At 45.9% G+C, this 27,606-nt stretch overlaps 2 long non-coding RNA genes across 3 annotated transcripts in view; one reads left to right on the top strand and one right to left on the bottom strand.

The window, feature by feature from the left end:
- Positions 1-2,933: 2,933 nt before the first annotated feature.
- On the bottom strand, positions 2,934-27,398 carry LOC137306621 (uncharacterized). Of its 2 annotated transcripts, XR_010958913.1 has the most exons (4): positions 27,136-27,398; positions 16,114-16,277; positions 11,504-11,590; positions 2,934-3,688 (listed from the first exon to the last, which is right to left on the bottom strand). It is a non-coding gene; the product is annotated as an uncharacterized lncRNA (long non-coding RNA). The 2 variants fall into 2 exon arrangements; XR_010958914.1 differs by lacking the exon at positions 16,114-16,277.
- LOC137306626 (uncharacterized) overlaps positions 26,621-27,606 on the top strand; it is a 9,382-nt gene continuing 8,396 nt past the window's right edge. Inside the window, exon 1 of the long non-coding RNA XR_010958916.1 lies at positions 26,621-26,704. This is a non-coding gene — a long non-coding RNA (uncharacterized lncRNA). The remainder of the gene's footprint in view (positions 26,705-27,606) is intronic.

The following is a 27,606-nucleotide window of genomic DNA, read 5'->3' as shown; positions in this document are numbered from 1 at the left end:
CCCTTCAAGCTCACTCAGTGAGTCACATGCAGGCAATCTGCCTATCAGCAGAATGACAATGTATTGTTCTTGCTACTGTGTGCATAGCCATTGGTCACATACCCCGTGCTAATGCGTGTTCCCTTTTCTTTGCACTGGGAGGAGGTAGGGCTCTCAAGATAATGCAGCTGGCACCAGAGATAAGGAGGAAGATGACCCATCACACAAGCATCCATCAAGCACTCCTCATTATACAGCCACCAATACAGAAACATCTACTTTGAGGAAACTAGTTAGAATCAGAGGGTACCTGATGAAGTACCCAGCACCAATGAGAAGGAGCAAATGGCTGTGGCAGCAGACAAGCTAAAACAAGAGGAAGATAAAGTTAGGGTCATCCTTCCAGCGAGCCTGCTCCTTGAAATAGTGCTGGCGTTGAAAACTGGTGCAAACTGGTGTATTCACCAGCATTATTCTGTTCCTGTGGTTCCACACCACCTGTGTGTTGATGAAATGGTAGAATTTCCTCTTTCTATATGCCACTGGGTCATTGTTAGGGACAATGGTGGCTACATCTGTGCCATTAATGGGGCCCTGCACTATATGAAAGCCTACCATCTGGTAAAAGCGCTGCAGCCTCTCATGCTGTTGCCTCCATTCCATGGGAAAAGTGACAAAAGTGCTCTCCTGGCAAACAAGACTTTTGTGACCTGTTTGATGCGTCGGTGGACCAAAATCTGACCACTGTGGCAAATCTCACCAGTTGTGGCTTGAAAGTCCAATCTGTGCTGACTTTCACAGCAACGGGCAAGATCTTGCACAGACCAGGCTCCAGGAAATGGGATAACTTGGTCATAGCCTCCCTGGTTAAGCAGAGACAGTGAAGGCAGGACTGTTCAAACCTGGCCATATAGGTGTGCCTGTGTCAGGGACCATAGTTCTCGGGCTGTTTGTGGATCAGCCCCAGGCGGTGAGGGTGCAAGCGTAACTGCCTTTCTTCCCATTGCTTGAACTCCTTCTCCTCAATTTGTACGAAGAGAAATTTAGGCCCAGAGGAACACTGAGCAGTGTGGTTGTCACTGAGGTTGGCAGCTGGTGGCAGCAACACCACTAGAGGTCTGTAGAAAATAAGTCCTGTATTGCAAATAATGAGCAGTAAATAGCAGGAAAAACAATTGCAGTAACAACGGATGACATGTCAAAAAAAGCAGCAAAAAGCAAGTTCCCAGAAACTAGTCAGTCCCAGCTTTAAGAATGGTGCTTCTGCGATGAAAAGCATGGCAGCCCAGAAGCACCCATTTTAAACGGGCAAGCAGGCATAAAGTTTGGACCAGTGAGGAAACATGGGCCATTCAGCAAGGAATGGTAGCCTCAATAAAACTTTTCACCAAATCGGGACAGTGGTGCCTATTGTCCCAGGACCTGATTCAACTCTGCACATACGTTGACCGTGAGGGCCCACTCCAAGTGACATTGTGGAACTGCCCCTTATGTCTCTTTCTTTCTCGCAATACAGGCAGTACAATAATGCATGAGTGTTAAAAAGGGTATATTGCCTGTCCTTAAGAGGCAACTGAACAAAGAAATGTTTAATTCTGAAAACAAAAATGATACCACATGTGCATCTGAACATTTATCTGACTAAGTTGTTTTATTTAATTTAAAACCTGTTCTACTGTTATGTGCAGAGTGGAGCACACACTGTTGTTTTGCTACCAACTACTGAGTCTAAATAAATTGAATTTATCTTACTCAACCGTGTCTTCTTTCAAGTGTGTTAATGAGGGGGATCAGCTCCTGCCTGAGGCCGTATGCCCAGGCCTCAGGCAGGAGCTGAGGCCTGGGCATACGGCCTCAGCTTCTGCCTGAGGCCTGGGCATACAGCCTCAGGCAGGAGCTGACCCCCCTCATTAGTAAGACAGCCTGAGTGCATGGTATTGTGAAGGCTATTCAAGTAAATGCATGAGTTAAAACATGGTACAGGGAAAATAAATTGAAGAATATTTGAATTTTTTTCACTGAAAGTTGATGCAACACTACCCATGACCCTCATCTTAGCCAGTGCCAGTAGTATTACTCAAAGGTGATGGTGCTCATGTGTGGTGCTGGATGAGACAAAAAGCACAAACTCCCTGCTACATATGATCATATTGAGAAGTCTGGATTCTCCTAGATGTGGCAAAATATCTCCTTGTGTAAGATAAAGCTGATACTGAATTTTGATGGGTGTGCAGCAGTATCTGGGCAGAAGTGAGAGTTGATCTACAAGAGGAAGACTGAAAGTCCGATTTTAACTCCAGGTGAGTTTTGGGTGGATAAGTAGCAGTGTGGCTCCAGAAATGAAGCCTGGGGCATTTTAACTCCCGGGCCTCATTTAAATCCCACTGGCCAACTTCCCACCTGGGAAGCGGGGGAATATCGCACGGTCCGAAGGCCACTGAAGGTGGCAGGATCAGCTGCCAGGGCTGTCTCATGAAGGTCTTGCAGTCGGGAAAGGGGGGCGTGTCCACAGCAGGGGTTCCTAAGCTTTGCTCGAGCAGCCCAGAACAGCATTCCTGCTCCTCCTGGCCCCATAAGGAAAATAGATAAACTTACCTGTTTGGGCCTCTTCTGGCCCCGATAACTTCGCTCACATCATAGGGACCCACTTGTGTATGTAAGGAAGGATCCTCCCGCCTTTTTGCGGGTGTTTTTGCCACCTGCTCACTAGGGCAGGTTAAAATCGGGGTCAGCTCCCAGCGGCTCCAGGATGGGTAAGTAACCTGGGCGATTTCAACTGCCAACATGCCTGGTTTCTGCTGGACGGATGGATTAAAATCACTCTGAGACACTACAGAAAGAGGCGGGGAAAACCTGGAGAGTTGGAAAGTTGAATTCAAACTTTCTCTTTGTATAAAGAAAGAAAGAAACCAATCACCTATTTGAGATATAAAAGATTTAATTATTTCTGTCAGGTGGGGAAAGATTGTGTTTTAACTTGTTGAATGAAGTGATTTTTCATCTCCTATAATAGGGGAAGGAGGTTATTGGGGCAATTTCCACGTGTTGATAAAAATAGGCAATGCCATCAACAGATGGATCTCTTGGCCAAAGCTGATTTACTACCCGTATTCCAATTTTCCTGGTCACAGTAAATCCATCCAAACAGGACAGCACAATGAACAATCCAAGTCAATGTGAGCTGTTTATGTCATTGAAGCCTTTTCAGTCTCAGTTGGAGAAGTGGGCGTGAGCTTTCCTACAGGAATGCTGTTGGCTGTAGGTGACATGGCATAAGATAGATTGATTTTGATTTATTTCTGGAATTAACTACATTCTGGTGTCAAATATTCTTAGGTTGCCTGATATAAAATAACTCAAATAACAGCAGTTACTGTGAACATAATACAAAATTGATAAGAATTTGCTACTTAATTTAATTTAGCTCAGTTGGGGCTTAGCATGGCACTGTTCGTACTGTTTAACAAAAATGCAATTTAATATCATTATAGCCATGGTAACAATAAGATTATAAATGTAATTAGCAGCAGTGCAAAATAATTGAATCTTAATCCCCCATGTACAGTAGCATCATAACAAATGCATACAACCTCTTTAACTTGCTGCTAGACGGATGACTTGTAGCAACGGTGTTCCAATCCTTCGGTAGTAATTAATGATTGATGGTCCAGTTACTCGACATGATGATACAACTGTCTCCCAGGAATTGCTGAAAAACAAGTTCCAAGGATGTGGTCATATTGTAGGAGCTCAAAATTATTTTACCAGTGATATTCAAGTCTCTCAGATGCTAGAATGCAGATTAACATTCAAAGATATTAAACCTATTCTAACTGCAATTCCTTTTTTGTTTACTAATCTAAAGAAATTTCAGCTCATTTCCCTCCAGATGCTTGTTCAAACGTTCCAAACTAACTATCTAAAAAATTTTAGTGGCTCCTTTCAAAAGCTGAATCTTAGAAGCACCATATAAAATAAGAATGATTAAACTTTCATACAATAAATTACTAAGATTGAAATTACTAATATTGAAACTTCAGCCAATGTTGATAATTATAAACAATTCCTCTACAAAACTCTAGACTATCCAATTAAATAGTGGATGAACACACCAAAAAAATTATCAGTTATATGTTACTTCATATGAATTGTTTCTTCATCAAGGTATGTTTATTTCTGTAAATTTCCTGGAATTTTTGGTACTATTTGGTGATAATTGGGTTCCAGAAATTTGAAATGCACAATCATAGTGAACCACCTGGACAAAGGAAAGGAACCAACCTGATCTTGTTCACATCATTGCCGTGTTAATATAATTCAAGCATTATTTCTAATTATTAATATTAATCAAAGTTTGAAGTTAATGAACACTGCAATTGTAATGCCACCTGCAAGATGGCACGTGGGTAATGCAGCTTCTCAATTCCCACCGAGGGACCTCGCAACAAACCAGGGAAATGGAATCAGTAGAAAACCTGAAAATGCCACCACCATGAGAACATTGAGCAAGTAACTGAATTAGAGCTAAGAACCCCATCAATATACAGAACCAGTTAAAGGTTCTGCAACCCTAACAGTTCCAGTTGTTCAATAATTGTTGATCCACAAACTATTACTTGAGCCTTTAGATCTGTCATTCTAGGGGGTTAAAAAGAGAAACGGATTGTGCTTCTCTTTCTCTCTAATCTTCTATGACGTGTGTAGTTCAGGCAGCCCTCAAATGTTATGGAGGTCGCAGATGTTCCATGTACCTGAATATCCTTAACATTTAACTCTGAGGAAAACCAGTACTTTTTAAAAAGTGACACACTGCTCTGATCATCAAGAAAACAGATTGCACATAATTAACCCTTTTCATTGCGTAATCTGTCTTTGACAGGAGCAATTTGTTAGCATGGGTTCTGTGATTTAACAACTGAGCATTAAAGACAGATCCCTGAATCAGAATACAGCTCTTAATACCATAGAAGCCACAAGCGAACCAATTTAGGTCATATTCTTTCCATAAGGCAATCAAATGTCAAAAGAGTCTAAAAGACAGTTAAAAATTCCTTTTATATCAACCACATCTATGGCTGGCCCATGGTCCAGATAATCAAAGCCACATTTTTGCTTGGAAGCTCATTAGGCTAGAACTTGCCTTTAATTATGCTGTATGCTTTATTGAACAGGCAAATTAGCATACAAATTAAGAATGTTAAATCTTTGAAGTTGAAATTCTGAAGGTTTTTTAAAAATTAAATTATTATTTTTTTAAATTTTATCTTTTTGTCCCTGCCCAAAGGTATTTTACCTCCCACCAAAGTAAAGCTGCAGCCTTTAGATAAGTGGCAGTTTACCACTGTTTAATCCCTTGCAACTGGCTGTTTTTATAGAGTGCTTCTGACAATAGACATATTAGTGGCGACAGTTAAAAGGCTTTCATGTACATAAGAAAACTGAATTTGATCTGAACCAAGAAGCGATTACTGCACTTAATGTTTATTTTCAAACCAACTACTGTTTCATAGACCAAAGACAGTTTTGGTGTAATTTGCATGCTTTTCAGGTGAGCTCATTGTGCTAGACTAGATACAAATAACTTAACTTAAACAATTCCTAGGAATTCCATCTGGCTTACATAGTGGTCTCAAGACAGCAAAAACAAGATTGATTCATTTAATTATTTTAAAATGAACTCATTTTTTCATGTTTATTTTAAGAATAAAGCTGTTATTACAATTAAAATCTTCCACTTGTTCCTAATTTGCAAATGCAGTTTCTATTAGGTTGACATATTGCTTGTGGCACTGTAAAATAGTGTCTGATTCATGTCAGAAAAGTTTAGTCACTAAATAAATTCCTTGCGGAGTATGAAGAGGATTACTTTCCCTCTTTTTAATTGCATTTACTAGACTTTTACTTACGCTATAATTATTTCACTGTGTTGTTTTTTTTTAAAATTCAGTAAGTTCCAGCGGTAGTTACATCTAGGGCTCGAATTTAGCAGGCCTGCGGGTTCCCAGCGGGTGGTCCTCCGGGAGCGTCGAAAACGCGAACGGCGAAATTAGTGGGTTGCCCACGCGATCGTAGCAGGCAATCCACTAATAGGATCCAATTACCTGCTCCTCCGGGGTCCACGGCGCTGGCCTGCGCGTCGGTCGGGCTGCGCATGCGCAGTACGATCTGTCAGCTGGAGGCTCTCTAGTTAAAGGGGCAGTCCTCCACTGACAGATGCTGCAACCAATGGGACAAATTGCAGCATGGAGCAGCCCAGGGGGAAGGCTGCTCCCAGTTTAATGATGCCTCACCCCAGGTATCATCAGATGGGGTGAGGAGGAGGGGGAGGACACAGATCTTCCCCCCGGCGGGCGGGAGGAAGCGGCCTGCCTCTGCCACCAAGAAGGCCTGGCTCGAGGTGGCAGAGGGGGTCACCTGCGCCACCAACATATCGCCCACCTGCATACAGTGCAGGAGGCGCTGCAATGACCGCAGTAGGTCAGCCACAGTGAGAACACGAAGTCTTTCCCCTACACTCCGTCTGCCACAACACTGCCCCCACCCCAAATCTCCTTCGGCACCGCCAACACTATTCTGTCACATCACCCTTCATGCCCACTCACACCCCATCCTCATCTTACCTCCACCTACTCACCTCGCCAGTACTCATCCTGCCACTAACACGCGACCCAATCCTCATACAATCTCATGGCTCCATCCCATACTCACCCTCTCGTGCATCTCCCTCACGGCCAGCCTCACTCAACCTGCCACCACCTGTGCTGCAGCCACAGGGCATGCATCACATATGTGCAGTAGGCAGGGTAAGGCAAACGTCTCGTCAGCATGAAGGGGGTGCACAAGGGTGTTTGAGGGTTTGTCATGGGTGTTACCCATATTGAATTTCAGAGCCACAAACAGCACACATTATATTGACACCACCACTGCCATGTCTCTGCGAATCCTGTCCATTGTGTCCAATAATGCCCGCTCCTGGGTATCACTATGAGGACCCACCACTGATGCCACCCATCGTGTTACTGCAGAGTAGGTGCAGGTGTATTTGCAGGGCTCGTCCGCGCAGACGACTGAGAGACATCGGCGGTGTAGCCAGCTGCACCCTGGAAGGATGCGGAGGAGAAGGTGTGGAGGACAGTGGTGACTTTGCCAGCGACAGGTAAGCAGTTGGTGTTGGGGCCAGCCAGGAGCAGCTCGGCATGAAAGAGGCTGCAGATCTCCACGACTACATGTCGAGCGAATCTGCGCCTCCCTGTGCACTGCTGCTCGGAGAGGTCCGGGGAGCTGCGCCTCGGTCTGTGGACCCTGTGGCGAGGGTAGTGCCCTCTGCGATGCGTCTCTCTCTGCGGTAGCCCTCCCTCCTGCTGTGCAGGTGGACGTGCAACCACACCGTGTTGGGGGGATCCACGTCTCTGCGGTGGACGGCGTGGACTGCGAGGCTGCTGGTGGTGGTCATGCTCTTCGTCCTCCGAGGGTGTCCACACACCACCCAACTGGCAGGTGTTGGTCTGAGGGGTTGTGCAGGGTAGGTGTGTGGGTCCTCGGACTGGGGCTGCGGTTTCGTGTCGGTCTGTCCTCTGGCTTGGCCGGGGGGTGGTGGGGGGCAGGGGTTGCCCTATGTGACGCGGTGGCCTCCTGCGTGGGTGAGGGCTCTCCCCCGTGGAGCGCACCTTGGCACCTGCCACAGGCTGCTGGCTGCAACATGCCTGGTTTGAAGGGTTCTGTTTCCCCCAGTGTGGGAAACTGACTGCTTTGAACCTAAAATCCCACACTTCCTCTTTTGACAGCTGCTTCAGCTCATTAACTGACCACAACGAGCAAGTTAAGTGCTCTCAAGTGGAACCCCGCTGGCTTTAATTGCCTGCGGGATTCCCACCAGCGGGGCTTTCGCGCGCAGCCCCGCACGTCAGCGCGGTACCCGGAAGTGGCCGGGATTTCGTCCGAATCCGGTCACGTGATCGGAGATCGGGATTTTCGGGGCCCCCCCGCTGGAAACCCGCAGGTAACCCGACCCTAAAATCGAACCCCTAATGTTGCTTTTTCCATTATGGTTGTGAGTTAAGATTATGGGGAGAGGTGGGGGCAGCTTTAACAGCACCACCATAACTACTACCAACCATCAGTCATCAGAAAATTATTATTGTCAGAGAAAGTTATGAAACAATGAAAAGCAGCTTTTTGGGAACCCTCTGGGAATTAACAAACTTTGGTCCTTATCTACCATACTAAATAAATATAAATTTAGTTTTGTCTATGTGAATTCTCTTCTGCCTACTCTGTGTGCCTTTGTCTGTCAATACAGATTATACCTTGTACCGAGCCTTGGTCATGCACCTCTTATCTATTCAGGCTGCTGGATAATATGACCTTCGTTCCTCAATGTGTTATATATTTTTCCAGGAGTTTTAGCCTACTTTCCTATTTTTGTTTTTCACTTTTTACCTCCACAAGCAGTACAGTGCAGGCAAGTGAATAGCACGAGTAGTTAACATAAAAGTGTCTGAGGTTCTATCAGCCAAGAAGGGAGCATTAACGAAATGCGTTGTGTATTTGGCCATTTTATCCTGTGACTGATTTTTTAAAAATCACTGTTTATCATGGTTTTCAAGAATTTGCAAGGGATGCTGGGAATGTTCTTCTAACTAAGTCCCAAAAGAAAGCTCCAAGAAGCTTGTCCGTAGCGTTAGGAGACAATTCCCATGCTCCTCACCGCCTGTGTAAGCTCTCCCTATTGCCCACAGCCCACTCTTATCTGTAAAGGGTGCTAAGAAATGTAGTTTGCCTTTGGTACTTACCGTACAGGGAGCTGAATTCTGAATACATTCATAGTCAGGCCACTGATTTAAAATGACTAAATAAATCAAATTCTCTTTAGTTTTCTTTCCTTCTCTCCCACAGATGCAGACTGACATGCTGAGTGTTTCCAGCATTTTCTGTTTTTGTTTCAGATTTCCAGCACCTGCAGTATTTTGCTTTTCTCCTTTCTTTATATAAACTGGATTCCTATGAGCAACCATAAATCAGTGGCCTTGCTCATGATTCATAATTTCCTGCCACTGATTCACTCTGTCTTTTTATTTTACGATCCCAGTGTGTATAGCTCACAGTTTTGTGGCTATTTTTCTGCCCTGTAGATTTTACAGAGGGGCAGTAAGGAAAAAGACTCAATTCTCATGGGATCATGTGTATCAGGTTCCACTCTATATGGTGATAGAAGATGGACAACAATACAAGAAAAAGATTTTTTAAAAATTGAAAATGCACACAGAACAAATATTTCATCAAATCTTCCCCTGCAGTTCCTATCAACTTTTTGCAGGTCTGTTGATGATGTACATTATTATTTTTAGCCAAGGGAGTGCAATAGTGCAACAATTTTGCTATTTTCAAAGCTTTTTAAGCTTAACATTATTTATCTGGAGTCCATGCTGTAAGCTCTTTTTTAAATAATTGTGTATTTTTTTTTAAACCGGACTCCTGCCCCAGTAGCTGTGTGACCAATGCAAGGCTTTGAACAGATGTTTCCCTTAATTGTCTTTTACATCAAGTTAAACATTAATATGATGCACTCACAGTTCTTATTCTTAATTATAAACGTGCAGAAGATGTGAAGTGCAATTGCGTGACTTTAATTTTTGGAAGTTGTTCCTTCACAGTGGGTGTAGATTTCTATTGAATTCACAATCCTACTGATTTAACAGAGTTCATCCTTTTTGTATTTTGAAAGAGGTAATCTTGTCTGTCATACACTTGGGGGCCGATTTTCGGATGACCGAGCGCATGCGTTGGGGGCGGGGAGGCTCCGAAAATGTCGGAATCCTGGATCAGGTTCGGAGCCCAGCTCCAACCCGCTCATTTCCGGGTTCCCCAATGACATGTTCGGGTGCGCGCACAGCTCCCGCATGCGGGACTCTCACCGGCAATTAAAGCCAGCGGGATGATAATTTAGATACTTATTTAGCTAGTTGAGGTACTTGACGGACCTCATTAAGTGGAGATTTTGGCAGGGGTGCAATTTTGAAGGATCCTCAGCGTGTTTCCCGTCCTGTGGGAAATGCTCCCTGTTGGAGCAGACGTGTTTCAGCAGCAGCCAGTGGGAGATGCAAAGGATTATTTGACAGTTGCGGGGAATACCTCATTTATTGCAGCAGGGCACTCTGTCACTTCAAAGTTTTGGCTGCAACACCTTTGTCTTTCCACTCAAAATTCTTAATTTATACCCTAAATTCTGCTGTGCAAACACATTTACCTACTTTGCGGACCCCCTCAAACTCACACCGTCAGGATGGGGGGGCGCCATAGCTGCATTCATCACTTCATCTGAGGACGAGCAACATCACCAGCCTCGCCAGGCACACCGTCCACCTCCGCCACATGGAGCTCCACAACACAGTGCTGCGCCACAGGCACCTGCACAAAATAGTCGTGCAACTACACATACACCCACTGTAGAGTGACCCAACGTGTGGCATCAAGTGTGGGTGTTCATGGTGAACCTCATGAAAGGGACTTATTACACAAGCCAGTCAAGAATGGCCAAGACGTGGCAGTAGTGGTGACAATAATAATATTTAATGTGCCATTAACAAAAATCAAATATAAATAAAAAACATGACAAACCGTCAAACACCCTTGTGCATTCCGTTTGTGCTCACAAAACCTTTGCCTTACGCTTCTGACTACTCCTACGTGGTGCTTCCCCTGTGGCTGCAGCAGAGGTAATGGCAGGTTGCTCTTGGTCATGCCCTGACCGATTAGATGCTTTGGGCCTACGCCCTCTAGGTTCCGGTGCCCGTGAGGGCCCCTCCAAAGACTGCTCCACCTGCACCTGTGCAGGGGCAGACTTGGCCACCTAGAGAGGAGGCAGCATTGCGGGTACTGGGTGAGAGGGGGGCAACGGGTGAGACATGGGAGCGCTTTGAATGGCGTCCCCACTTCCATGTCCCCTTTCGCCATCATCCCTCTCCTGGGCCAGGCCCACACCACTCCTACCACCCTGCTGGACGACAGTTTGGAGGACATGTGTGAAGCCTTGGAAGGCCAATGCTAATGTATCTGCCTGCCTGTTTAAGGCGGCAGAAAGCTGCTCACCCTAAGTCCGAAGGGCCATTATCAGGGCCTCAATGGACTCATTGGTGAGCCGTGCTTGAAGCTCGATGGAGGCTAGCCTTCCCTCCATCGCAGACATTCCCGCACTTACCCGCGACACTATCTCAGAGATGCTCTCAAGTCCCCGTGACAGTATCTCGGAGATTCCCTCCTGTACCTGTGCCACTATACCACTCATGCAGGAGTTGGACTCCTCCATCCTCTGCGCAATTGTGGAGAGTGCGCATGGTACCTGTTCCAGAACCTCGCAAATGTGCTGCTGCCCCTCGATCAGTCTCCTTTTAAAGGATGGCCCCCAGGGTTCAGCATCTGTGTCCAGCTGAGCAAAGCCTGGGGAAGAGTGCTCCCACCGACACGGACACTTCACAGCTGCCCCTGCCACCAGTGTCTGCTCGTGCTCACGTGTGCGGTGACTCACCATGTGTGACCCCAACTAAGTGAGGACGGGGACCCACCAAGGCGTGTGCATCTGCGCTGGTGGATGGCTCGCTCAGATGTGACGGCCCTGTTAGAGAACAGAAGGCAATATTAAGCATCATGACAGATGTTGAGGGGCTGAAGATGGCAAGGCATGTTAACATCATTTGCTATTGTGAGTGCTGAATGTTAAAGTTCTGTCACCAGTTGTTTGTCGGGTGGCAGTCTCGGCGTCCCCGACGGACGGGCACTCGAGGGTGCGGCTCACTTCAAGAGCCTCCTGCTCCGCGTCCCTGAGGATGACCTGATGTTGCGACCCCCCCCTCTGGTCTTTGCCCTCTCCCGTGCATTCTGGGTTATCTTCTCCCATAAGGGGAGGAAGTAGAGAGGCGTGAGTGAGGAATGGTGACGTGGTCAACAGTTGAATGCATTGGTTTGGGTGAGGCTGACCGTGAAAGAGATGCATCAGAGGGTGAGTATGAGACAGAGCCATAAAATTGTATGAGGATTGGGTTGAGTGGCAGTAGTGGGATGAGTACTGGGGAGGTGAGTAAGTGCAGGTAAGTTGAGGATGAGCTTTAAGTGGGTGTGAGGAGTGATGTGATAGAGTAGTGTTGGCAGTGCAGAATGAGTTGGGGGGTGGGGTGATGTGGAAGATGGAATGTAGGAGAATGAGTAAGTGAACTCACTTTGGCTGACCTAGTTAAGTCATTGAAGCGCTTCCTGCACTGGATCCAAGTGGGGAGATGTTACTGCTGCTGGTGCCCTCCTCTGCCACCTCGAGCCAGGCCTTCTTGGTGGCAGAGACAGGCCACTTCCTCCCATCCGCCGGGTAGAAAATATCCCTCCTCCTCCTCCTCACCCCATCCAGTGAGACCTGGAGTGAGGCATCAGTAAATCTGGGAGCAGCCTTTCCCCTGGGCTGTTACATTCTATAATTTTGGTTGTTTGCTGCAGGAGCAGCATTGGAGGAGTGCCCCTTTAAGTAGAGCTCCTCCAGCTGACAGCCTGTGATGCGGGTGAGCAGTCCGCCTCCTGCGCAGGTTTCCGACGGGAAACCTGGAAGCCACGTTAAGTGGCTTCAATTTGCCCGCAATCGTGTGGGGAACGGTCGGATTTCACTGAGCGGGTTACCCATGCACCCAGTCGCCCACCCCCCGCCGCCATCCTGCCTCCCTGGTAATATCGGGGCCTTGGTTTCTTGAATTAGGAAGTGCTAATTATCTCTACATTACATGACGATGCCAATAAGGATATACCCTAATATTCAACGAACAGGTTTGGCTCAACCCCAATACTGGTTTGCATGCAGGTTCTGATGCCACTTTTTAAACTCACTCTATATCTATTTAAATATGCTTTCTTGTTTGATTGTTTTATTTCCCCCCATCCCCCTTTTTAGGTTATCTACAGTAATGCCATCCCAAGCCTTTACCAACGTCATTCTGCAATTGATTGCTAGGAGATGTGCAAAGACAGGCCTTAGTCACTTGCAATCCAATTTCCGTCTTTCTCTGTAAGGGAGTAGCTGCCCTTCACCACCATTTTGCCTGTGGCCTGGCTGAAATCAGGCACTTACCATGTAGTGAACCAAGAGTAAAAGCCTACATCCTATTGTAGTTTGGGTTCCGTCAGGACCACTCAGCTCCAGACCTCATTACAGCCTTGGTCCAAACATGGACAAAAGAGCTGAATTCCAGAGGTGAGGTGGGAGTGACCTTGACATCAAGGCAGCATTTGACTGAGTGTGGCACCAAGGAGCCCGAGTAAAATTGAAGTCAATGGGAATCCCTTCACCACCGGCGCACAGTGGCTGCAGTGTGTACCATCCACAGGATGCACTGCAGCAACTCGCCAAGGCTTCTTCAACAGCACCTCCCATACCCGCGACCTCTACCACCTAGAAGGACAAGAGCAGCAGGTACATGGGAACAACACCACCTGCACGTTCCCCTCCAAGTCACACACCATCCTGACTTGGAAATATATCGCCGTTCCTTCATCGTCGCTGGGTCGAAATTCTGGAACTCCCTTCCTAACAGCACTGTGGGAGAACCTTCACCACACGGACTGCAGCGGTTCAAGAAGGCGGCTCACCACCACCTTCTCAAGGGCAATTTGCGATGGGCAATAAATGCTAGCCTCACCAGCGACACCCACATCCCATGAACAAATTTTTTTAAAATTACTTTATAGTGGATAATATTGGTACATCAACCCATTACTCCATTTGGGCATCTTATAGCCCATCCTCACCTGTAAATAAGGATGAGGGCTATAATGGCAAAAACTAAAGTTTGAGAACTTTATTAATACAGTTCTTGTAAAATCACATCATCTTGATTTCAATTGTTTTTGAAATGCGTGCTAAGTCAGTTTCAACAAAGAGAAAATTTATTTAAACATATTTCTATGTCTTATTTTAATTATATGTATAAAATGTTGCATCTCATTTTCACAGCTATGATTTCTGTTAAATATTCCTGATATATAGTATCTGTTTCTGTGACAGTGATGTGCATTGGGACCCACTTCTTGACTGCCATGTCCTGCTCTGTCACTATAGAAACATGTTCTCATGGGAAAACTTTGTTGTTGACATTTTTTTTTAAAAAGCTGCACCATTTCTTACCACTTCATGATTTGAATTTTAATATCTAGGTTTGAGTTCGTATTTGATACGCTTTTTTTTCACATCATCAAACCCGACAATGAATGGACATATTAGAGTAGATTTTTAACTTGCCGTCCAGGCATAAAACTGACTTCGTGGATCAGCCACCCATTATAGAAAGCACCCAATTTTGATTTTCCATTCATTTCAATGGAAAGGAATCTCAGGCAGTTTCTATAACAGGCAACTGATCCACATTGCCAGTTTTATACCCAATCAGCAAGTTGAAAATCTGACCCAGTGAGGCCGAAATTCCTTAGGGGTTCCTCTGTAACTCCAGCGAGAGTTCATCAGAGCGCCTCAGAAAATGGCAGAGACTTGGTTGCGCCAGGTCTCCCCCACTCCTAAGAGTTTCCGCAGGGCCTAGTTGGGGGGTGGGGGGGGGGGATGGGGCGTTCGTCCATCCCTTACTTGAGCACCCGCATCAGAGGAGGCGGGGCCAAGGGTTGGGACTCCCAACACTGGGAGATCCTACTCCCAACTTAGTGTACAATTGGAGGTTGGTACGTCAAGGGAAAAGAGGAGCACCGGCCAATCCCGATATAAATGGGCCCCACTAGAAGCGGGAGGGTGTACGAGCGGGATCGCGGCCTGAAAGTGAGGGAGACTCTTGTTCATTTTGTTTTGGAGGGGAGCCTGGCATGCCCCTCCCTGCTTTTGGCCATTTATACCACTCAATGCAGCCTCCTCTGATGGGAGTCACCCCAAATTCCCTCCTGAGCGCTGAAGGCCTGCTTTTTGTGGGCCTGCCCCCTGGCCTTGTGAACTTCTGCGGGATCAGTGGTAGCGACCGTACGTGTGCCCTTCCCAACGATTAAACTGGGAAGCGCCCTGCTACACATATTTGGTGTCAACATATTTAAGATTTCAATGCTTATATTTTATTTGGTCAGGTCAGTTTGTAAAAATAATGATGTCACACCAGCCCCAAACAAATGTCCAAAACGACACAAGCTGATTCAAATCTATTGAGCCTATAGCAGCTGTGCTGGTGTGAGTAGTACAGCAGTCATGATATGCAGTTCAAACTTTCACCACAAGATGTCACCTGATGCTTTCTGTACCATCAACTCATTGGCTTCACCAATAAATACAGATATTAGAAACAAAGAGGCACAAGACATAGTTCTCACTAACATAAATGCATGGTGTAGAAATTTCATTTTGTTTCATGTTTGTCCTTTTTGAAAAGTTTAAACCAACACTCTAATGTAATTAAAGATGCATTATTGTATCTGACAAGAAAGGTTATCAAATTTACAAACACAATGGCCTGATTAGTGATTTGTTACTCCATAATTTTAATTTAACACTGCAGAAAATAAATGAGAATATCTTCCACCTGTCAGTGAATTCTCTGGTCACTTTACACAGCTTTTTAGGCAGATTTTTGGCCTTCAATCAAATTTCCACCAGTGCAGATTATCCATATGCTGTTAAACTAGGCCACATTTTTTTATTCCACACAGTTGCAAAGTCTGCCAATAAAGCCAATTACTGGGAGCAGACTCAATCTAATTTAAACTCACCCCAAATGTCCATTTTAATTACATCTCCACTATTTGTCTTTGGACTAGTCTACCCTCCACATAGAAACCTCCCTCCCCCACCCCTCCAGCAGCAAACAATCATCAAATACTGCAGAGGAATGATCATATGCCATCAAAAGTGCCTTAACAGTGTTACTCTGTAGTGGAAATCTGAAACTTCTCCCCCCAAAAACTGAGGATTCTGGATTAATTGAAATTTTTAAGACTGAGATCGATAGATTTTTGTGGGGTAAGGGTATCAAGGGATATGGAGAAAGGACAGGTAAATGGAATTGAGGTACAGATCAGCATGATCTAATATAGTATAACAGGCTTGAGGGGCTGAATGGCCTACTCCTGTTCCTACATATTCTGAAAATGGGCCCTTGCATGATCCAAGCAACTTACAAAAAAAATGTTTTTCTCCTGATTCATTCCCAGTTTTCCCAAGACCAACATTTCTCTTCCCTTCCATTCCTCTTCACCCCCAGGCACATCGCATCCTCTTTAGAGCAGAGGCAGTTCTTTGTCTTCCAAACTCAGCAACTGCCCACTTCAATGTCAGCCACCACCTGCAGCAAAGGAAGTCTGTTTTATTTTGATTACCTTTCTTCACATTATTTCAGCAGCCCGGGCTGATTCATTTAACTGTGGAGTTCATACTATTATTGAGAAGCTTTTCTTCTGCCATGCTGCAGTTGCCAACTCGATTGACTCTTACTCCTCAAAGCCAGTTTATGTTTCAGTGAGATATTTTCACACTATAATATAATTAGGATTTGGTTACTAGGTACTAACACACACAAATGCTACAATGATAATGTTCCAATACAAAAGCCAGTTATTCTGCTTTTGGTGAAGTAGATTGAGGGAGGAACGTTGTTCAAGATTCGTGTTCATATAATTTCATGGTATCTTTAACATCTACCCAAAGCCCATTGCTACAGACCTTTCTTTTGAAACATACGTTGATCACAGAATGCAAATTGCATTGTATTTGCAATCTGCTGTTCCGTTAATCACCAGTAGGTGTCACTTCACAGCATGACAAAACTCAGGCCCTGAAATACTGTGGAAGTTCTTCCAACATTCCCGCCGTAACTCCAGCGGGAGACTGGCGGAAGCCACAGGGAAACAGCGTTAGCGACCATGAGGGTTCCAGCAGAGATACGCCGGGAAACTGGAGAACTCGCCCGGAGCTCCAGGGCCTGAGTATCTGTAACTGTTTTTGATTTCTGGCAGTCCTAACAAAGGATCTACATCCAAAACACTAACCTGTGTTTTCCCTTTATGGATGTGGACAGACCAGCTGTTTATTTCCACCATTTTCTGTTTTTATTTCAGATTTCCAACACATACAGATTTTCTTTCTATCCCTATTTGGTTTTGAAGTCTGGATCCTTTACCCTCAGTATCCTGTCCACTATGGTGTGGTTTTCACACTTTACTAAATTTCACACAGACATGAACATACTGTGAATGTGAAAGTTTCTTAGTAATTAAATTGGCTCATGTTTAGTTATTTTTCTTTAAAAATACAACAACGGCTTGCATTTATATAATGCATTGTCAAATCTCTCAGAAAATCCCAAAGTATCTACACATACAATGGATTACTTTGAAATGATGTGGAGATGCCGGTGATGGACTGGGGTTGACAAATGTAAGGAATCTTACAACACCAGTTTTATTTGAAAATCACAATCCAACTGTTTTATTTGAAAATCACAAGCTTTCGGAGGCTTCCTCCTTCGTCAGGTGAGGTGAGTGTGCATTACTTTGAAATGCAATGACTGTTGATAAATGGGAAAAAGTGGCGGTCATTTTTGCACACAGCAAGATCCCACATAAAAGCAATGAGATGATTAGCCAGTTATTCTATTTTTGGTGAAGTAGATTGAGGGAGGAATGTTGTTCAGGATTCATGCTCATATAATTTCATGGTACCTGATGGGTTGGAATTTGAACCATCTGAATGTTGCAGTCAAGCGACACAGCATGACAACCTAGTTTCAGTTGAGACAAAAGTGACTAAGCATGTGGAGACAAGGTTAAAATTTGCAGAACAATCGGGTTACGAAGTAGCAACTGTCACGTGGGTGTATGCAGAGTATATTTGATTAACCTTTGAGCCATGTCCAATCACGAGTCACTGATTCAGATCGGCCAAAAGCCACGATACAGCAAAAATGGACCCTACTGTCCAGATAACTGGATAAAAGACAGAACTAAAAGAAGGAGCTTAGCAAACGATGTAAAGTTATAATTAGGTTGTTTTTGAATGTTGCCACAGAGCCGGATTGGCTAAGGAATAAGTAATGTAGTAACTGCTATCGGTGTGCTCCAGTCTTGTACTGTATATAAGCTTGTGAATTTTTGTTGATCAGGGAGAAAGTGCTTGCACAGACCGCAGGGTCAGAGACCCTTCTCCCAGAGCTCTGTTTTAATAAACTGCACCTTTTACTTTACCACAGATTAGATGTGAATTTATTTTCACCCAACAGTACCTTTAACATCTACCCAAAGTCCCAAATAGAAGTGGGCATCCTGTCGCAAATTCACATTATTTCCAAACTGATACGCTGGGTTGCTGAAGTCTTGTGTGAGCAGGAGCATGACACTTCTGAACGCTACAAGGTCTCAGAATCTGCTGACTGTGCTGCTCACCACTCTGGCTCACTCTCGCTACAGGTTTCTGACTGCTGCATGGGTGGTGAGTTGGTCCCAAATCCAAAGCTGCTCATCAATTCTGAATATATGCCTCCAGAGAGAAGCAACGTTTGGTCTAGGACAGGGCAGAGAGAAGCTGCTGAGTGTAAAAGGCTCCTGCTCTTTCCGACTTGTTGCCATTGAATAAATCTAAACACTGGGCCAGAAGTACTGCCAGTCATAGGCTCGAGCCCACACAATAAAAGGTGCCCTTCCTCTCCTAATGCCTTTTCTCATACCTTGTAACAACAGCAACTTGCGCATATATATATATAGCGTCTTTAACGTAGTAAAACGTCCCAAGGCGCTTCACAGGATCGTAATCAGACACAATTTGACACCGAGCCACATAAGGAGATATTAGGACAGATCTAATTAAAAGCATGTGGCTCAGTTAGTAGCAGAGTCATCTTGTAGTCAGGAGGCTTTGAGTTGGTCAAAGAAATAAGTTTTAAGGAGCATCTTAAAGGAGGAGAGAGAGGTGGCGAGGTTTAGGGAGGGAATTCCAGAGCTTGGTATCTAGACAGCTGAAGGCACAGCCGTCAATGGTGGGGCAAAGGAAATCAGGGATGCATAAGAGGCCAGAATTGGAGGAATGCAGATTTCTCAGAGTGTTGTAGGGCAGGAAGAAGCTATGGATATAGGGAGGAGCGAGGCCATGGAGGAATTTTAAGTTGCTGGACCAGGAGCCAATTTTGATCGGCGAGCATAGGGGTGATGGGTGAAAGGGACGATTACACACTGGTTGGCAGATCACTTGGCTGATCAATTGAAGGGGTTCCTGTTGCAGTACTTTTAAATCAGATCCAGCTGCTCCTGGGGTCATGCTAAGAGCGCTGCCATCCTAAGATTCTATCATGGTTTTGTAATTGTGACTTTGTTTATTTTTCTGTCACTCTTTCTAATACTTGCCAGAAGATGAAAACATCGTCTTTGACATCAACAGAAAATCACCCAGGCCTTCAAATAACAGAAAAAAGATGAAATAACTCAAACTCCTGTTACTACATATGTGAAGAAATATCTGTTCAAAGTGTTGATGGAATCTCCCTAATACAACAACAGCGTACATTTATATAATGCTTTTAACATAAAAAAGTCCCACTGCAATTCACAAATTGAAATAACCATAGAGGGAGAGATGAGGATACAAATGTGAGTGGGCTCTCCTCACACCCTCGCACGCAGGAGGGGCGACCAGAAACCTATGTGTAAAGATGCGTTTTGAACAGGTTTTTAAAGGAGGAGAGAGAACTGGAAAGACAGGATGGAGTTCCAGACAGTGGTGCCGAGGCAGCTGAAGGCTCTACCACCAATGGCAGGGCGAAAGGAGAAGGGATGTAAAGAGTCTAAGGACCGAAGCATATGGGGAGGGAGGGGAAAGAAGGCTGGAGGAGGCTGCAGAGACAGAAAAAGTTTATTTTTGGTCAACGATAGATGTGTAATATGAGTAAACTGTACATGTGAATATGCCAACTGCTGTCGTTTTACACTGACAGCGGGTCCAGTCAGTATGTGAGTGTTGACAGTCTAGAATCTTCATCCCTTAGTCCCAAACCTACTCAAGTCTAGCTACTAATAGATTAGACAGGGCACCGCTCCCCTTAACGCTGCTCCTAATATGAATGACAGTGATTCTGGCCTCTGTAGAGTTACGGTGAGAATTCATGCAAGAACATGAATTTCTATTTACAGTATACAAAGGCTGGAATCACTGTCGTTATAGTTAGTAGCACCACTGAGGGGAGAGGGGCCCAGTCCAGTCCATTAGCAGCTGCACTTGGACAGCAAAGGGGGAGGAATAGATGGCACTACAAGGGAGAGGGAAATGAAGGGGAGATGGAAGGGGCAGAATCTGGGAGAGACGCACTGGAGTGGAAGCAGAACAGTAGTGCCAGCATTAATTGACAGGGAGTGGGAGGAAGAATGCCAGCATGAGCTGGAGGGAAAGAGAACGCCAACTTGAACAGGGCTGGGGGGAGAAGGGGTCAGTTTGAACTGGTTTCGAGATGTAACAGAATGCCATTATGAACTGGGTGCGTTGGAGGAGGAAGCAGTCTCTGTGAAAGGATGGGGTGTTGGATGGGGTACTGTGGGGTAAATTTTAACCCCACAAACAGGTGAGTTGGGGGCAGGTGGGAAGGTAAAAATTGTAAAAAAAAACCCGACCCCGACCCCAATGCTCTCGGGAGACAGGTCGGTCAGTGAAAGCTTTTAAGGAGGCTGCGGGCTTCCATTAAGACAGCTTTTTTTATTTTTAACTCCTGGGGGCCAGGATTCCCGGGCCTTCTGCTTCATGCCAGGTAAGAGGAGCCAAGAAGGCTCAGATTAGCAGGTAATTACCTTTATTGCACTGCTTGTGGGCCAGGAGGAGCAGGAGTGCTTCCTCCAGGCCTATCAAGCCTACCTGCCATGACCTCACAAACGCGATCGACCCCCCTCAACGATCTCCAACCCCCACCACGATCTCCGACACCACTCACGACCTCCGACACCCCGTTGTCCAACTCCCAATCCCCCCACCCCGATGACTCCCCCAATGACCGACCCGCCCATGACCCCCAACCCCGACCACCCAATGGCTGACCCCCTAAACCCCCCCTCCCCCCACCATCCACCTGCTGGCATCCGCTCCTTGGCTGTTCTCCCATCCGACTGACGGCCAGCCTGTCAATGTGACTGGCCTGTCGGGTGGGAAACCTACAAAAAAAAATGAAAGATGTCCTTACGTCAAAATCGTAAGGACATCTGGGAAACCCGTACTTCCAGGTTTCCCATCAGGAATTCTCACCCCCCCCATCCCCCGTTCCCCGTCTTTCCAGCTCCCGGTTAAAATTTACCCCAGTGCCTCTGCTCACCAGGTCTGGAGGGGGTAGAATGCCTCTGAGAACTTGAGTGTGGGGGTTTTGTGGGTGTCTGATTGTTGAGATCATTTTTGAGGCAGTGATGCTCTGTTCCTCTTTTTAGATTAAAAATCTATTAATTATGAAGTGCATACATTAACCAGAATGCATCATTTCTAATGCAAAAATTCAAAGATGTTCTGGAGGAACTTGCTCCTGGACCCCCACAACCCAGCCTGAAAACACATGGCCAATTTTGCACTTTCAATGTTTCAATTTCCTCTTTCTGATTTTCATGTACTTATTCCTTCAATACAAGTGAGTAAATGTTACCCACAGCTTGAGTGAGTAAATGTTTCCACATGTCATTGGCATATACTCACAGCTATTCCTTACTTATCTGCGTTGTGGGAGCTTTGCAACGAAGGCTTACCAGATTGATTCCTGGGATGGCAGGACTGACGTATGAGGAGAGATTGGGTCGACTAGGCCTATATTCACTAGAGTTTAGAAGAATGAGAGGTGATCTCATTGAAACATATAAAATTCTAACAGGACTAGACAGACTAGATGCAGGGAGGATGTTCCCGGTGGCTGGTGAGTCCATAACTAGGGGTCACAGTCTCAGGGTACGGGGTATGCCATTTAGAACCGAGATGAGGAAAAATTTCTTCACTCAGAGGGTGGTGAACCTGTGGAATTCTTTACCACAGAAGGCAGCGGAGGCCAAGTCATTGGATGTATTCAAGAAGGAGATAGATATATTTCTTAATGCTAAAGGGATCAAGGGATATGGGGAAAAAGAGGGAACAGGGTTCTGAGTTAGACGATCAGCCATGATCATTTTGAATGGTGCAGCAGGCCCGAAGGGCTGAATGGCCTACTCTTGCTCCTATTTTCTATGTTTCTATGCTGGCTTTTGTTAATTTTTGTATTTGTATAATTTTGTTCCAGATCATCATAACTTTATTTCAATAAAATTAGGTGCGCTCACCTGAATAGGGCTACAGTTTAACATTTTATCTGAAGGACAGCACCTCTGACAATGCAGCATTCTCTCAGAGCTGGAGGACCAGCCTAAATTATGGGATTGAATTTCTGCAGGGATTCACACGATCGACCACTGTAACATCGGCATAAGATCCGCAGAAACCCCAAATAAATGTCTTTCTCTGGGGTTTCTGCAGATCTTCCATTGCAATTACGCAGGTGATGGTGAGAACCCCCACAGAAACTCAATCCCATGTGCTTAAATATTGGAGTAGGGATTGTACCCACAACCTTTTCAACTCAGAGGTGAAGATGCTATCAATTGAGTCAAGTTGGCACTCAATGTGGGGAATTTTAACTCCCAGGGACAGGTGGGTTGGGAGCTGGTGGGATGGTAAAAATTGTAAAAATATAAAACCCAACCCCAACTTGCCTCATATCCGCCCACTTCCAGTTTTAACGGAGACGGGTCAGAGGGGCAGGCAACCAATCCACTCTCAGTAGGTGGGTCAGTCACTGAAATCTTTTAAGGGAGCTACGTGCTTCCATTTTAACAGCTTTTTTATTTTTAACTCCTGGGGGGGCCGGGATTCCCAGGGCTCATGAGTATCATCAGATAAAATGAGGCAAGGAAAGCTGGATCCATGAGATAAATGCCTTTATTGCGCTGCTTGTAGACCAGGGAGAGCGAAGTATTTCCTCCAAGCCCACCAAGCTTTACTGCCATGATCGGACCCCCGCGATCAGCTGATGACCCCCCCCCACCCATGTCCGAACCCCCCCATGTCTGACCCCCACCCCCCATATCTCCGATCCCCTCCACGATCTATCCACACACATCCTCCCCCCATCATGATCAACCCCCCACTCCACCATGACCACCAACGCCCCCCCCCCCTACCATGACCACCGACCCCTCCCCTCCGCCATGACTGCCAACCCCCGCCGCGATGTATGGCCCAACTTACCCGGCATCCACTCCCCGGCTGTTTTCCCATCCAACAGGCAGCCAGCCTGTCAATCTGGGTGGCTGCGGGTGGGAAACCTGCTGAAAGGAATTGAAAGATGTCCTGATGTCAAAATCGTCACAACGTGCGGGGAACCCATACTTCTGGGTTTCCCATCCGGAAATCCTCCCCCCTGCTCTCCACGGCTCGCAGTAAAAATCCAGGCCAATAGTTAAGCAATGATTGGCGCAAGATTTCCACAGTGAGTTGTGCTGCAGTTCGATGCGCTGATGACCTGGAGAACTGTTAACACCAGAATTTCATGGGTCAGCTCATTTGCATATCCATTAGAGCAGGAATTGGCATAAATCCTACTTTTTCGACAGTGGTGATTCAGAAGAGTAAATACAAAAACAGTAAGGCCCCAAAATTTCATGCAGAGTTGTGTCGCTTTTGCACCAATCTGGGATGAGTTGTCCATATTGATGGTCTGCAGAGCTATTTGCACCAGAGTTTTGTGCATCATCTCAGTTGCATATCCATTGGAGGAATCATTGACATAAATCCTGTGTAAAATGGGAGTAATGCACTGCGGTGCTTGGACATTAGAGCGCAGCCTTTAAAAAGGCATTTCTAATTAAAGATTGCAGCAGCAGCCTGGGGGAGCAGCAGGTAAGGGGGAAAATGTTTGGCTCACTCAGTTGACTGTCAGCCAGCGTGACGGTTTATAAGAATTTCTAGCACAGGACAATAAGGCAGAGGCAGATAAAAAGGGAGCAAGGGCATGATACAGTGACAGAGAAATCTGACCATGAAACAGAACACAGGAGAAACAGAATGCTTAGTGTCCATGACAAAAAAGTCACTCCTGCCATGTGGAGGGAGATGCCACTGAATACCAACTCTCTCACCCCTAGGACTGCAGGCTAGTGCCGGAAAAAGTTCAATGACTTAACCAGTGGAGGAAAGGTAACACACCAGCCACTCTCCCTTTTCTTGGGCACTCTGGTCACCCTCTTTATCCTCTAAACGTAATAGCTGCACAACTAACCCTTCACAATGTATTCTAGTTAAGCAGGAACTAACTCATGATCTTACTGTAAGGCTACCCATCTCCCCTAATTACTTACAAGCACAAACCCTTCTTCCATTGTAACAGGGTGATGCCCCCACATCTCTTACTTCAGCTGTCCCATGCTACTTAGCACACACTCCTCAATGTTAGATTGATCAGGTAGGTCAATCCAAATTATATAGGTTCAGACGCCAGGGATATATTAACATGTTGGTTTTATTAATGTCGACAGAAAATACAAGCAAATCTATACGTCTACATACTCACAGGTAGGATGCCCACTGGGGATTTTAAACTCCTAACCAATCTAGGCCAGTTCTCAGTGCGGAATACCAATTAACTACCGAAAAAGGTTCATATTTATACACTCAAAGGGACAGGGCCTAAGCAATGTCAGGTGACTTGCTCTGAACCGATCAATCCTGAGACTATTTTCATGTGATCCTTATGTATCATATGCTACTGCACCAGCAGGTGACAATGTTGCACCTTATATACTTAATTCTCACTGGAATGTATGTGGCCCCATTTATTATCAGAAGATAAAATAAACTTCCGCAGCTGTTATCCTGGAAAAAGAGATAATGTTATCAGTAATTTAACCCAGTCATGCTGTCCCCAAACCATGTCATAATTCTTTACACAGACCTGCTTTGAAACCTGCTTTTCTTCTTTAATCAACCTAAACTCTGCATGACCACCTTCTTGTCTTGCATGGGTTTTAGAACCCTAAGTGTCTAATCTAAAACTATGTTACCCTTTTTCCTACAGAATAAATTCTCATAATACAAAGATATTTATACTGACTTCTGTATTGTTAAGCTATTTTTACTCATTTCTCACTAAATGTTCTGAGCCTTCTGCCAAAGCACACCCAATGTTTGCCTACAGTTTTCCAAATTTCTTCCTTTTCTGTAGCCCTCTATGCTAACTATCCCATGATGCCCTTTACCTATGCCAAGTTACCAATCTATTATATTGTACTCTATCGTGCACTCCACTGCTAAACTTCACCTAATTTTCTTACTCTTGTTGCAGGAGAAAGTGATGCACAATGCCCGCAAGAGGCAGGTCACTGGAGTGGTTGTTTCCCAACCTGGAAAATACTTCACATTCTTGGAGCTCATGGGAAGACGCTCTGTTCTTGCCATGGGAGATAGCGAGGTCGGGGGCATAGTGCCGTCTCTCAGAAAAACAGTAATTGCCAGGCCTGCGGCCTTTCCCCTCAGGGCACCACACCAATGGAGTGTATGCCCAGGAGCGAGCTCCAGAGATACAGCCAGTAGCGGCTCCCTGCCAGGAACCAGCTACCATGAAAGGAAGGCCACCTCAGTCCCAAGACATTTGGAAAACCTGAGCAGCCAACCAGCTCTCACAACAGTGGCCCTCAGGCTGCTCCTAGGAGAAGCACTAGACTGGTGAAAGAAAGGCCGTGAAAAGCAGTCAGAAGTCCAGGTCTGTGTGCGCAGAATGGTTGTTCCCGGTGGCAAAAATCACTATTGCCGGCGGGAGTCCCACATGCGGGGGCTGTGCGCGCATGTCAGCGCGTCTGTGGGAAACCCGGAAGTGGGCGGGTTGGAGCCGGGCTCCCGACCCGCCCCGGGAATCCCCGATTTTCGTGGCCCCCCCACCAGGAACGCACCCGATCGCGGGTGCTAAAATCGACCCCAATGGGTTGAACGGCCTCCTCCCGTGCTGTAATCTTTCTATGATTCTAAATGGGGCTTCCGCCGTACTTCCGGCAAAGTAACGCCAGTGAAGTGGGAGCAGCTCCGAGGAATTTCCCAGCCACTGTATCAAAGATTCAGAGCTCATGAGTAGTGATCCTCCGTCTGTCATTGCATTGAATGTCAAATTTCTTAGGCTCATATTCGTGCTGGCTCAAGAAATTACTTATAATACTATGAATGGTTTCCTTACTTGGTACAGTGGGAAACTGGCTACCACTCCCCTGATCATCCCTATCGATAGTTAACCAGTCCGTCTGGATGGCCAAAAGAAATTGTGATTAAAAATAAAGCAAAAAAAGAGAAAAAAAAGTATCATGCATCTACACGAAAACAGTGATGTGCAAGGTAAAAAGGCAATGGGGATAAAATTCAACTTCGGCAGTGTTGCAAAACAGGCGGCAGCAGATCGGCTTGTTATACACCGCGCCTGACTTTCCTTTTCAACAGGCGGCCGATCCATTGCCGCCCGTTTTGCGCCCACCGAAGTTAAATTTTAACCCCATTGTGTCTGCACAAAATTGGCCCCTCACAGTTCTCACAAACCTGCCACGCTTTTTGGCAACTACCCACAGAACTGAGGTGTGTCTTTGTGGTGTGTTTCCCTCATTATGAATCCACAGTGATTTGACAAGTAATGTTCTGTTCTTTCAAGCCTGAATCTTAAAAACTGCCCAAACTGGTTTCTTTGCAGTTCACACAACGAAGGTATGTTTTGGTCACAACTGGATCTCGTGCTGGCAGGTCGTTAAGTGCTCCACTTATATAATTTGTTTTGATCCAGGAGGGGGGTTCATTACTCTAACGACGCATGAAGCTCACACCATCAGCCCAGAGGAAGTGCGGGATCAATAACTCGACTATACCAACGGAGAAGGGCGGGATCAGTGATAAACTGAACTAAGTGGCCCTTTTAGGGCGGGATCACGGTGGAGGATGTTGGAAAATCCGGCCTCACCGCTACGACCACGATTTCCCTCCCCCGACCCCCACCGGGACCACTGCGAATTGCTCCTTCCCAGGCGGGTTGCCCTCCTTTCTGCCACTTCCCCGAGCCACCATGTGGAAGGTGATGGTAGGCCCCGGGGAGCTGCGGTAAAGGCCTGGCCTTTCCCCTCCAGTCAGCCCAAGACACTCACCTGCTGATTGCCTCGGGCCCCGGCCCCGGCCCCGGCCCTCGGCTCAGGCATTCGGTGGGAGCCGTCCTCCTGATTCTCAGAGCGCGTCTCCACCTTTTAGATCCCTCGACGCCTTTTCTGGTGTTGTCGCCGTGTCCCCGTTGCAGCGCCACTGGAAGTTGCTCCCTCCTGATGGCAGGAGCCCACCCTGACCCCGAGAAAACGGGTCAGGCCTGGGACAGATCGGGAGGAGCAGGCAGAGAGGAGAATCCCCCCTCCCTTAATATAGCTCATAGACTTGGTATCTGATGCTGTAAATGTGCCAGCTTTATAAGGAGTCCAATCATAAACAAATCTCACTGATTAACATCAATCTCAGAAGCTGAGCTTAATATCAATATATAATAAGCAAGCTGGTTAAGGCTGAATTACTGTGACCTAACTGAACTGTCTTTGTAATCTCCCAATATAAATTCCATCGGTTAACCATAT

This window comes from Heptranchias perlo, chromosome 3, assembly GCF_035084215.1.
Source record: "Heptranchias perlo isolate sHepPer1 chromosome 3, sHepPer1.hap1, whole genome shotgun sequence".
Classification (NCBI taxonomy): domain Eukaryota; kingdom Metazoa; phylum Chordata; class Chondrichthyes; order Hexanchiformes; family Hexanchidae; genus Heptranchias; species Heptranchias perlo.
Note: the sequence above shows the minus strand (reverse complement) of the source record. Positions and strands in the feature narration are given on the sequence as shown.